Below are 11,614 nucleotides of genomic sequence, written 5' to 3'. Positions count from 1 at the left end.
ATCCTTGGTGTTTGTGTTGGTGAATTCTCAAGAGCATTCATGCAGGGAATTCAGATTCCTTAATCCCTCCCAAAGCTGAAGAGCTGATGATTCCTGCGATGCTCAGCTATAAAACGGGTGACCGTGAAAATGCAGAGAAAAATATCCTTTTCTGCCATGTCTTTATTTCTATTTTAAACAAATAACTGCTCTTCATTTTAAAGGTTTGAGGACAGGGTACAGCATGAGATCAATATCTGATGGGAGAAAAATCAAACACCATGAAAGAGGAATTGTACTGAACCAAAACTTAACACAGGCCAAGGGTGCAATTTTAGGATTGACAACAGGATGTTCTAGGAACAAAAAATGTGGTAGGGTGGATAACTGTGGCCTTGCAAATGCTGATCTGCAACTTTCAGCTTTCCTCACCATTGGGTGTGCTTCCAAGCGATGTAGAACTTCTGCAACCTCCAGATGCTCACAGTTTGCCCATCCCTAGATTATAAAATGATGCAAGTCTTCCTCCATGCTGTGTGGAAACGTCTATCATCTACAGTATGTCAATGTGCCATCAGAAACTTTACTGTCTCTAAGGCAGCACTGTTGAATGAAGGTCTCCAGTGATTTCTCTTTCCTGACCTTTCTTTATTCCCAACTTTCCCCTGTTCCTTACAGATTCTGTGTAAGGGGAGACAATGAGAGTTTGCTAGAAAAGAAGACTTTAAGAAGAATATCTATGGAGATTCTCGGTCATCTAGGTCATAGTTGTCCCAAAGGTGCTTTTCAAAAGGCAACTGGAAAGTGTAGATATTACTTGGTTGTATATTTTGAGCCTAAAATTGAATGTTTTGTGTTTTACCTTGAAGATGTTTTGCTTCTCATCCTGGAAGCTTCTTCATTTCTTCAGAAAATTCTTCAGTTCTTCAGAACTGAAGAAGCTTTTTGGATGAGAAGTGAGACATCTTCAAGGAAAAACAAAGTCCAGTTGCCTTTTGAAAAAGCACCTTTGGGAACTTAAGAAGAACTCCTAGGAACTACTGAATGTAGAAAGAACTGGCCAGATCATTAAGTACAGGGTCCTCTCAACACTCTTAGCAGCAGTGACTAGAAAATATTATGATGAATTCAGTAGCATGTTTGGACCCATAGGATCCATCTACACATATTGTTAGAAGGAAATGGGTGGGCTGACTTGAGTGATAGTTTTGTAAAGCTCAAAATGGAACCCTGAGCCACAATTATTCCCTTTCAAGTAACAGAAAAATTATTTCATGATTTTTAATTTATCCTAAAGAAGTCTTGGTTCTTTGGAAACTTTTTTTAAAAAAAATATATATATATATACACACCATGGGAATCTGAAATACAATAGAAAATAGATATTGCCAAAGAACTAATATTAAACAGTTGGGTTTTCCATTTATTATATAATGATAGTGTAATGGCCTGAGGGAATGACCTTGGGAGACAGGGGAAAAAAGACTCAGTCAAGGGATTAGTTGGATTAAAGGCAACTGAGCCTTCAGCAGGAATCTAGATGGGCCAAGAAGCTCAGAAAAACCCTCCCTAGTTTCCTGGGCGAGAGAGAGATGTGCTTTCAGACTTGCAAGAATCTGTTGATGTAGCCTTGCAATAAAATAGAATTAGCTCATCTGATTGTATTTCCTATCTGCTCTACCTAGCAAGGATGACATCAATCTTAGACTGGCTTCCTTCCCTGCTCCTATATGCCTGATGTGGAAGCAACTGGGTTACTTTTCCCACCAATGGTTTCTTGTTATCCCTGAGGTTGCCCGGTCTTCCAAAAGTCTGGTTTAGGACACAAGGGATCTATGTTTTTTGTGGACTTAGATTATTTGTCTTGTTTGTTACATAATTTTTTTAAAAAAGAGTTCAGAAGTTCTTATAAATACATGTGATGGAATGTAGCAGCAAGGAGCTGAATTCCCAGGAGGGAAGGGGTACATTCCAATTGAAGTCAACACCTGATTTGATGGACTGTAGTGAGGAGGTGGATTCCTTGTAGGGAAAGGTTGCATTCCAGAGGAGTAAGAGGCAATTCAACCCAGATATTAAGTGTGAGAGAAATGGGGTGAAGACAGCCCGTCCCTAGTAGTTCCAGAGTGTATTGTAGATGTAGATAGCCCTCAGTTTGACAAGATTTTGCTTCTAGGTGTGAAAACAAGAACTCAGCTTGGAAGAATTACATTGTGTCGTCCTTGGCCTTGTCCCTAACATTATAGCTAGTAACCAGTGATTTGTCAATGTTTCTGTCCGGTTCTTTGGCATCTGCTTCAAACCAAATGACAATTTTTATCCATGTTTTTTTTACAGAGTTCTCTTTTGCAAGATTTATTAAGAAGAATGGGATGGGGTTGAAGGAATTCCAGCATAGGAAATATTTTCCTATGTAGACCAATATATTCCTATACACAGTAGAGCGGAAACACTTCTATTTTCTTTCTGATAGCCTTCTTTTGATCTTACTCTTATGAGCAGGACTCCAGTATAGGAGAGGTTGCCACAAAAAGGAGGGGGTCAACTTATTTTCCAAAGCACCAGAGGGCAGGGCAAGAAGCAACGGATGGAAACTAATCAAGGAGAGAAGCAACCTGGAACTAAGGAGAAATTTCCTGACAGTTAGAACAATTAATCAGTGGAACGACCTGCCTCCAGAAACTGGGGGTGTTTTATCACTGGAGGTTTTGAAAAAGAGACTGGACAGTCACTTGACTGAAATGGTATAGGGTCTCCTGCTTGAGCAGGGGGTTGGACTAGAAGACCACCAAGGTCCCTTCCAGCTCTATTCTGGTTGATCTGGCAAGGTGGCAGGTCTTTCCATTGATAATGGGGAAGCTTGCAGCTGGCTGTCTACAGATCTGTAAACTAGCACTGATGATGTTACCTAGTTAGGGTAATGAAGCATCTGCAAGAAAACAAGCAATCTCAGAGAGCACCAAGGATCTCTTACATATCTGTCTTCTGAATTTTTAACAGTCTGGAAATCAGCTATTACAGGGTCCTCTGTGACCCATTATTGTCCTTCTAATACAACTCCTCTCTTCCCACTGTTTAGATAGGATCAGGAATGTTGAAGAGCACATGCATCTTCTTTAAGATGACAGTTCTTTCTGTATTGTAACTGTTAAATAGTGGGTTCTTTGGCGCAGGAATGAAGACGAGGTAGCCGAGTACAGGAAAACTCATATTTTATTTCGTGCAGAATCTGTACGGAGCAAACGGCTGCAACTAGCCGCAATATATAGTCTCGCCCCTAGGCGGCAGCCAATAGGTTTGAACCAACCATTGCCGCCTAGGGATAGCCAATTGCAGCGCTGGAGACTTGTAGTCTGGGTTGCTGAAGAGCTGTTAGCTGCTCCAGCAACCCGCATGGTATTATTTATGAGCCCAGTACATAACAGTAACCATGAATCAATAGCAGCCAAATGTAGTGTGGTGGTTAAGGCGCCAGACTAGAAGTGGAGAGACCCAGACTCTAATCCTCTGTTAGGCCTGGAAACTAACTGGGTGATTTGGGGCTAGTCTCTCCCTCTCAGTCTTAATCATCACGAGGCTCTATGACAAGCTGGCTGAAAACCAAAAAGCTTCATCACAGAATACAGTGATGAGCTTCGCAGCAAGACCTAGTGCAGAACAAGTAAATACTGCAGCAAGTGGGACAAACGCTATGAAGAAAAACTCTTAAATGTGGATTGGAATAAACCATTCCTGCCACCTCTGTTGCGGTAAGCACACCAGTTCTGTCAGCTATAGTGGAGAGGGAATCAACTTCACTAAGATCAGAAGTCTCTTTCAGTAAGACACCTCGTTTATACTGACAAGCTATCAATCAAAGCAAAGCAAATTATGATGGTAACTGAGCAGCATAGACTGATAATTTAACTTTGGGCCCATAACAAAGTTTTCCTCAGACCAGCTTAGCAGTGAATCATCTTTTTCTGACAAAACTAGTGTAGTATACTGATTAAAATACAGACAAACAGTTTAGTGTAATGGTGTGTGGGAATGGCCTTGACAGAGGCAGCCAAGGGAATGGTTAGACCAGGCCTCTGCAATTGATTAATATATAGTCATAATAACCAGTGCTCACAGCAGCTCTATTTACAGTTTTTAGCACACTGAGCAGCTTTATAAATAGTGGTAGGATTTCTAATTAAATTTTAATTTTTTAATTAAAAATATTTGTAAGGAATAGATAGAAACCTGTTTCATCGTGCATCAAATACATTTTGGAGAAGTTGCTTGGTGGCATCTTTTTGGTTTGTTCAATCAGATGTTGTGATAATAACTAAATATATTTACTCTACTCTACACTACTCTACTCTACTCTTCTCTACTCTATTCTATTCTTGTACAAATTCTCTATTGTCTGTTAGCTACACTTCTCCGTAAAAAAAGCCTTTGATAAATTTGAATTGACTTTTAAAAATAAAAGTCTAGAAGACCAATAAACAACCAAAGTGTGAAAAATAACTAAAAGCATAGGACCGTTCCTTCAAGGTTTTGCATGCAAAGATAACTATTTCATAGGCTCCCTATTTCACAGGATCCCCAAACTTGCTCCGCAAATCAGGTTTGAAGGGTTTTCTGAAAAAATCAGTATGGGCATGGGCAATCGTACCTTGAGTGGGGATGATAATGTTCCACAGGGGTGAATGCCATAGCAGAGAAGAATCATCTACTGAATCAGTTGGACCTGATGCTATCATGGAAATTTGACCTTTTTTAAAAAAAGTATACATATCCTTCATAGGTAAAGCTATGAAGTTGTTGCTAGTTCAACAACTAGAGATAAAGAGATAAGAGAGAAAAAATCTAATTGGGAGTTCTCTGTGTTTTATTTCTCTTTCTTAATAATTTCCTCCTTTCTATATGTGTATATGTATTTATAGTTTTCATTTGGAGAACTCCAGTCAGGAAATAGATCTAGCCACAACAATGATCCACATAGCAGTAACCTTGTGATATACATTAGCCTGCAGGTTAATGACTGATACAAGATGTATTATTAAATTGTGTGCATTTTCACCTTACATCTAATTAAGGTGTTTTTTTTTTGTAAGCTCTGTTTCATTACTCTGACTAGAACCTGCCTATGAAAAACATGCTTAGCGAAAGTTTTCATTCTTCATGAGGTTCAATAGTGTCACCATCTGTGGACATTTTCCAACCATAATTGTCACCTAGTGCCGATTACAAGAATTCTAGAAACTCAATTTTATTTCCCATTTAAAACCAATTTTAATACATTGAAGTAGATACTTTCAGAATTTAATAATTATTAATGTAACAATTTTAAGTGGATAAGAGTCAGTTTGGTCTAGCGATTAAGGTACCAGGTTAGAAACCAGGAGAGCGTGAGTTCTAGTCCTATCTCAGGCATGAAAGCCTTAGCCTAAGTCTCAACCCAACCCATCTCGTTGCTTTTGTGCAGCAAATAGGAGGAGGAAGGAATATTAAGTATGTTCACCACATTGAATTACTTACAAAAATAATAAAGGTAGGATAAAAATTAATACATCCTGGAGTTCCCATGTTTTGGAATTCTGCTCCACAAGTATGATCTAATTTCTGACATTTTGGACGTTGTTAAAAATCTGTTTGGTTTTTTCCCCCCAAAGAACATTTGGGATTGTAAAACAAGTTATGCATGTGGGATGAATGATGGCATTATCAGTATAATTTCTAATATAAAAGGTTGAATTTGTATCATTTCAGACATATTATCTATAGATAGCATTGATGATTATGATTTTATATGCTGATTGTGTTATGTTGATTGAAGCAGTGTGAGTGTACTTGACATAAAATACATCAATAATATATTTAATAAATAACTTTCCCCCTAAATAATTCAAAAATATTTATAAAGTAGGCTGTTCTTAATTGGAAAACCAGCTTTATGAAGAAAAGAAGAAATATCTGGCAACACCGTTAGGATTATTGGCGAAATAGTCCATTGATATTGTTTACGTGTATACTAAAAATGAAGACACTTGCATTGAACAGGACTACTGCTCAAACAAAGGAATGCACATTTGTAATGTAAAGAGATTATCTTTGAATGCCTAAATCAATTACTTGTAAACATTTGTGAGACCTGTCACATCTACTGTGTTTCCTTCATGCCATTTGATCATTTCAGACTTCAGCCAAGAAAAAATAACAGAATAACAGAGCTGGAAGGGACCTTGGAGGTCATCTAGTCCAACCCACTGCTAAGGCAGGAAACCCTATACCATTTCAGACAAATGGCTGTCCAGTCTCTTCTTAAAAACTGTGTTGGAGCACCTACAACTTCTGGAGGCAAGTTGTTCCACCGATTAATTGTTCTAACTGTCAGGAAATTTCTCCTTAGTTCTAGGTTGCTTTTCTCCTTGACTAGTTTCCATCCGTTGCTTCTTGTCCTGCCTTCAGGTGCTTTGGAGAAGAGCTTGACTCCCTCTTCTTTGGGGCAGCCCCTGAGATATTGGAGCACTGCTATCATGTCACCCCCTCGCCCTTCTTTTCATTAAACTAGACATTCCCGATTCCAGCAACCGTTCCCTATATGTTTTAGCCTCCAGTCCCCTGATCATCTTTGTTGCTCTTTTCTGCACTCTTTCTAGACTAGAGCCTCAACATCTTTTTTACATTGTGGTGACCAAAACTGGAGGCAGTATTCCAAGTGTGTCCTTACCACACTTGGTATTGTAAAGTGGTCTTAACACTTATTGATTTGCAGAATATGTCTCCTGCACATTGACTTTTCAGATTTTTAGAGAAGCCTTTTGTTGGTGTGTGATAGTTTTAAATTGAACTGAGCTCCTATGACCCCTATGAGTATTTAAACAGGCCAGTAATCTGATCACCATTTATCAAGGTGATAAATTCCTCAATAGGAATCCTGAATGCAGGGTATTCCAGGATTTCATTCAATCCTTGAACCTATCTGATCTTCATTCCCAAGCTAACGTGGCATTTCTGCAAATGTTATAATACCTTTTATTACATGGGAAATGTTGCAAAGTATCTATAAACCTGGTATTTTAAATCAGAATGCACTTCTGATAAAATGCCATGGGAACTGGAATGATAACTAAGGCTGCCTGTGGATAGAGAATACATCTGTTCCTCCTTCCAAATTCAGAAGTAAACTATGACCTTGGAAGCAGGAAGCTGAGATCTGATTTTTCTCAAACACTGAACACATTTAGATCAGAGGAGATCTGAATATATTTCCTGTATTTTTTTTTAACCTTTTATCCCCAGAAGGGAAAAATCAATAATATTGCTCTTTGTCTAGCTCCTTTGGTCCAGGAAGATTATGAAAAAATGATTTATTCCTCCTCCTCCCTTGTTTAAAGAGGAAATAAAATCCTTCAAAAATATGCATTTCATTGTCAACTTTGTTTTTTTGATATCCAAGTCAGAAGAGACTTATGAATGAAAGGTAAACCTAATGTAATCTATATAACTAGAGCCAGCCAGCCTTATTTTTAGTTCTGTTCTCCTCATACTGCTCCCTTACAGAATGACTTGACTTAAGTTTACAGTCCATAAGCTAGGTTTTACAGGAAGAAGATAGTTTTAAAGAATCTCACGGTGCAAATTGACCGGCACTGAAACTGTACCCATTTCATTTGCCTTGAAAAAGGGAACACACTGTAATAAGAATTCTTAGAATAAATTGCTTCATTCTTCAGTTCTTAATATGCAAAGCGAAAGTATTTAATCAGGGAAACGCATTGCTCACATCACTGTACAATCAGTTCCTGATCTGAATCATTGGAACAACCAATGCTGACTCATCACTGTCATCGGATTGGCTCTGAGGAGTCAAGTAAGAAAAAGTAAAGAAGACAAAAAAAAATTAAAGAAAATAAAAGAAAGAGAAAAGTTATCTGCTCACAGAGGAAAAAAGCCCCATTATTTGCAAAAAACGAAAAGAAAATAAAACCGTACGAGGCAAACAGAATACAGCTTTAGTTATGAATTTCATGATTTTACACATGAATAAGTATACTAACTTTCATATTTTGCCCTATGAGAAGAAAAAGCCATCTAACAGGAATAACAGTTAATTACTTTTGACTATAATAATAAAAAAATAATTTTCAACAAAAATTCAAGCTGTAAGGAACCGTCAGTTAACATTTTGGGCTCCTGTATTTCTGTGGCTGTCAAGTTAATGCAGCAAGACCTGAGAAGGATAAGGTCCAAATTGATGGTTTTATTCCTCAATCATCTGTTTCAGAATAAGACAGAAACAACAACAGCCAATCTTGTGATGGTTGTAATATTTTTTTTTAATTTTTATTTTAATCCCATTTATATCTCGCCCTTCTCCGAAGACTCAGGGCGGCTTACAATCTAAGCACAAATCAATGTGCTTAGCAATAGCCTTCATTCTATGTATATGCCTGCTTATTAGGGCTTTCGGGGGGCCCCCAAGCGGCATTATTACAAAGTCAGCTTAATTGCCCCCAACAATCTGGGTCCTCATTTTACCGACCTCGGAAGGATGGAAGGCTGAGTCAACCTTGAGCCTGGTGGGATGCAAACCTGCACTAATGGCAGGCAGCTGGTGTTACTTGAGGAGGCATTAGCCCACTGCTCCACCAAGGCTCTTAATAATAATAAATGAATGAATGAATGAATGAATGAATGAATGAATGAATAAAAAAGAAAAAGAAAAATTGCATGCTGGCTGGAGATTTCTAGGAACTGAAATCCACACAACTTGGCTAAGGTTGAGAAACACTGGGTAATAATGATGATGATGATGATGATGATGATGATGATGATGATGATGATGTTGGAAGGGACCTTGGAGGTCTTCTAGTCCAACGCCCTACTCAGGCAGGAAACCCTACACCATTTCAGACAAATGGCTGTCCAGTCTCTTCTTAAAAACTTCCATTGTTGGAGCATTCACATTTACTGATTAATGTGACTTGTTGTATCACTGTCTTCCCATCTCTCCGCTTAGTTTGCTCTTTAGACTTCGGTGTTTTGTTCTTTTTTCCTTTCTTGCTGAAACAGGATGTTTTTCCCCTCCCCTTCAAGTCAATGTTGACTCCCGGTGACTGCCTAGATGAGTCCCTGCAGTTTTCTTTGCAAGGTTTTTTGGAAGTGGTTTGCCATTGCTTCTTCCTTCCCAGGACTGAGAGAAAGTGTCTGACTTAAGGTCACCCAGTTGACTTGGTGCCTAAGATGGAACTAAAACTCACAGTCTCCCTGTCCTAAACCCTTAACTGGTATAGCAAGCTGACTGTCTAAAATTTATTTATTTATTTATTGATGGGATTTATATCCCGCCCTATCTCCCGAAGGACTCAGGGCGGCTAACAACAAAACATATAATAAGTACATAAATCAAGATAAAATGAAATTGAGAACATCAGTGCAATAAAAAATTAGAGAATTTAAAAAATGAATTAAAAATACTAAATATAAATTAATTAAAATGCCTGTCAGTCTAGGTCAGCCTGGTGGAACAGGTGTGTTTTGAGGCCGCGGCGAAAGGATTGGAGGTTTTGGGCCATCCGAAGCTCAGGGGGGAGCTGATTCCATAGGGTTGGCGCTCCCACAGAGAAGGCCCTCCCCCTGGGGGTCGCCAGCCGACATTGCCTAGCTGACGGTACCCTGAGGAGGCCTTCTCTGTGTGAGCGTACTGGACGATGGGAATTTGTTCCCGGCAGCAGATGGTCCTGCAAGTATCCCGGACCTAAGCCATGTAGGGCTTTAAAGGTAAGTACCAGCACCTTAAATCTCACCCGGAGGGCAACTGGTAGCCAATGCAGCTCACGCAGGAGGGGTGTAATATGGGAGTATCGGGGAGCTCCCATCACAACCCGTGCAGCTGCATTCTGCACCAGCTGAAGCCTCCGGGTGGTCTTCAAGGGCAGCCCCATGTAGAGAGCATTACAGTAATCAATACGGGAGGTAACGAGTGCGTGGGTGACTGTACGTAGGGCATCTCGGTCCAAAAAGGGGCGCAATTGGTATATAAGACGAATCTGTGCAAATGCCCCCCTAACTAACGCATAAAGATTGATAAAAGATTCTCTAACTTTCAAAGTTGAATAGAAACCACCATCATCACAATCATCATTTATCTCTATCAGGGCAAGATATCAAAGAGTATTAAGGCAGACTCTAGAAGAAGGATTTTTTTTAAAAATTGCTTACTTATGTACAAAGCTGTGACACGTTAATTTGCTAAGAGATCCAGATAAGCAGGCACATGCTTGGTATTCCTAGATGATCAGGATGATCCAGCAAATTGTGGAAAAAAATGTGGTGCCTTTTCTCTACTCGGGCGGGCTTGTTTCTTCTTCCTTTTCCAACTGCAGTTCGTAGTTTAATGTCATTTATTAATTTAGAGGGTGAGAAAATGAAGTGGCGGTGAAACCGGTTGGCAAAATGTCAGCCTTTCCCTCCCCAAACTTAATTATCAGAATGGCTGGAGCTGCCGTGACACTAGCAACAAAATGGAGCACTTTGTTGGTGCCCTCAAAGAAACCCGATTGACTATGTGAATGTCACAAAGCCTTAGAATGTTAATTATTTGTGAAACTAGATTACCACTCTCCAGGATCATTTATGGCCCAAATTCTAATTTGCATGATAGAAGAAATCAGCAAGGTAACTCTAAGCCATATGTATGCATGGATGTATATAAAATAATGATTGCCCCCTTCCCAAGGCTGAGAGAGAATGAATGGCCCAAGGTCACCTAGTTGGCTTTGGGTCCAAGACAGCACTAGAACTCACAGTCTCCCAGCTTCTAACCAGATACCTTCACCACCGTTGTTGTGTATTTACTAGTTATTATATTGTGTTTAACAGAAGTTACAGGGCTGAGGTAAAACCACGGCAGCTTTTGACAGCTGTCAAAAGCTGCCGGACGAAACTGCGCAAGCGCCAACAATTGACAGCTCTACACGCGCTACAGATGACAGCTCCGAGCTGTCAAAACCGGACGGCCCCGATTGGCGGCGACTACGGCGCGGGAACAGACTCACCCCTGATTGGTCAAGCCGCCGGCAGCTGTCAGTATAAATAGATGTCATGTTCCCTTGTTCTTTGCCTGGTTCGGAATAAAAGTTAAACTGTTAACTTGCTGTCTCGCCTGCTTCTTAGCTAAAGCACTGGCGACGAGGGTGGGATGCCTGCTTGCCTAAGCTGAAGTCACTACTTAAGGGGAGAAGAGATTTTTTCCCTTAGCCGAGCTGGTCACTTGCTGAAGTCACTGGAAGCTGAACTTCCATTCAACGCAAGCAGCGGCACCCACAATTACAGACAGCATGACGAACCACGGCCACATCCGAGAATTCGATACTCGCCACCCAGAAGGCTGGGAATCGCATCTGGGCCAGGTAGAAGGGTACCTGGTAGTCAAGAAGATCACGGATGACCGGGCCAAGGCAGCCGCCCTCCTCTGGCTCAGCGGCCCCGCCGTTTATGATGCCGCTGTGGGGATCTTCACCCCGGAGCCGGTCGCCACTATCTCCTATGCAGACCTCACTGAGGGGCTGAGTAAATACTTCATGCCCCTCAAGTCAGAACTCTACTGGAGAGTGAACTTCGCTCGGAAAATCCAGCTTCCTGACGAGCCGGCAAATGA

This window comes from Vipera berus, assembly GCF_964194415.1.
Source record: "Vipera berus genome assembly, chromosome: 10".
In the NCBI taxonomy this organism is placed as follows: domain Eukaryota; kingdom Metazoa; phylum Chordata; class Lepidosauria; order Squamata; family Viperidae; genus Vipera; species Vipera berus.
Note: the sequence above shows the minus strand (reverse complement) of the source record.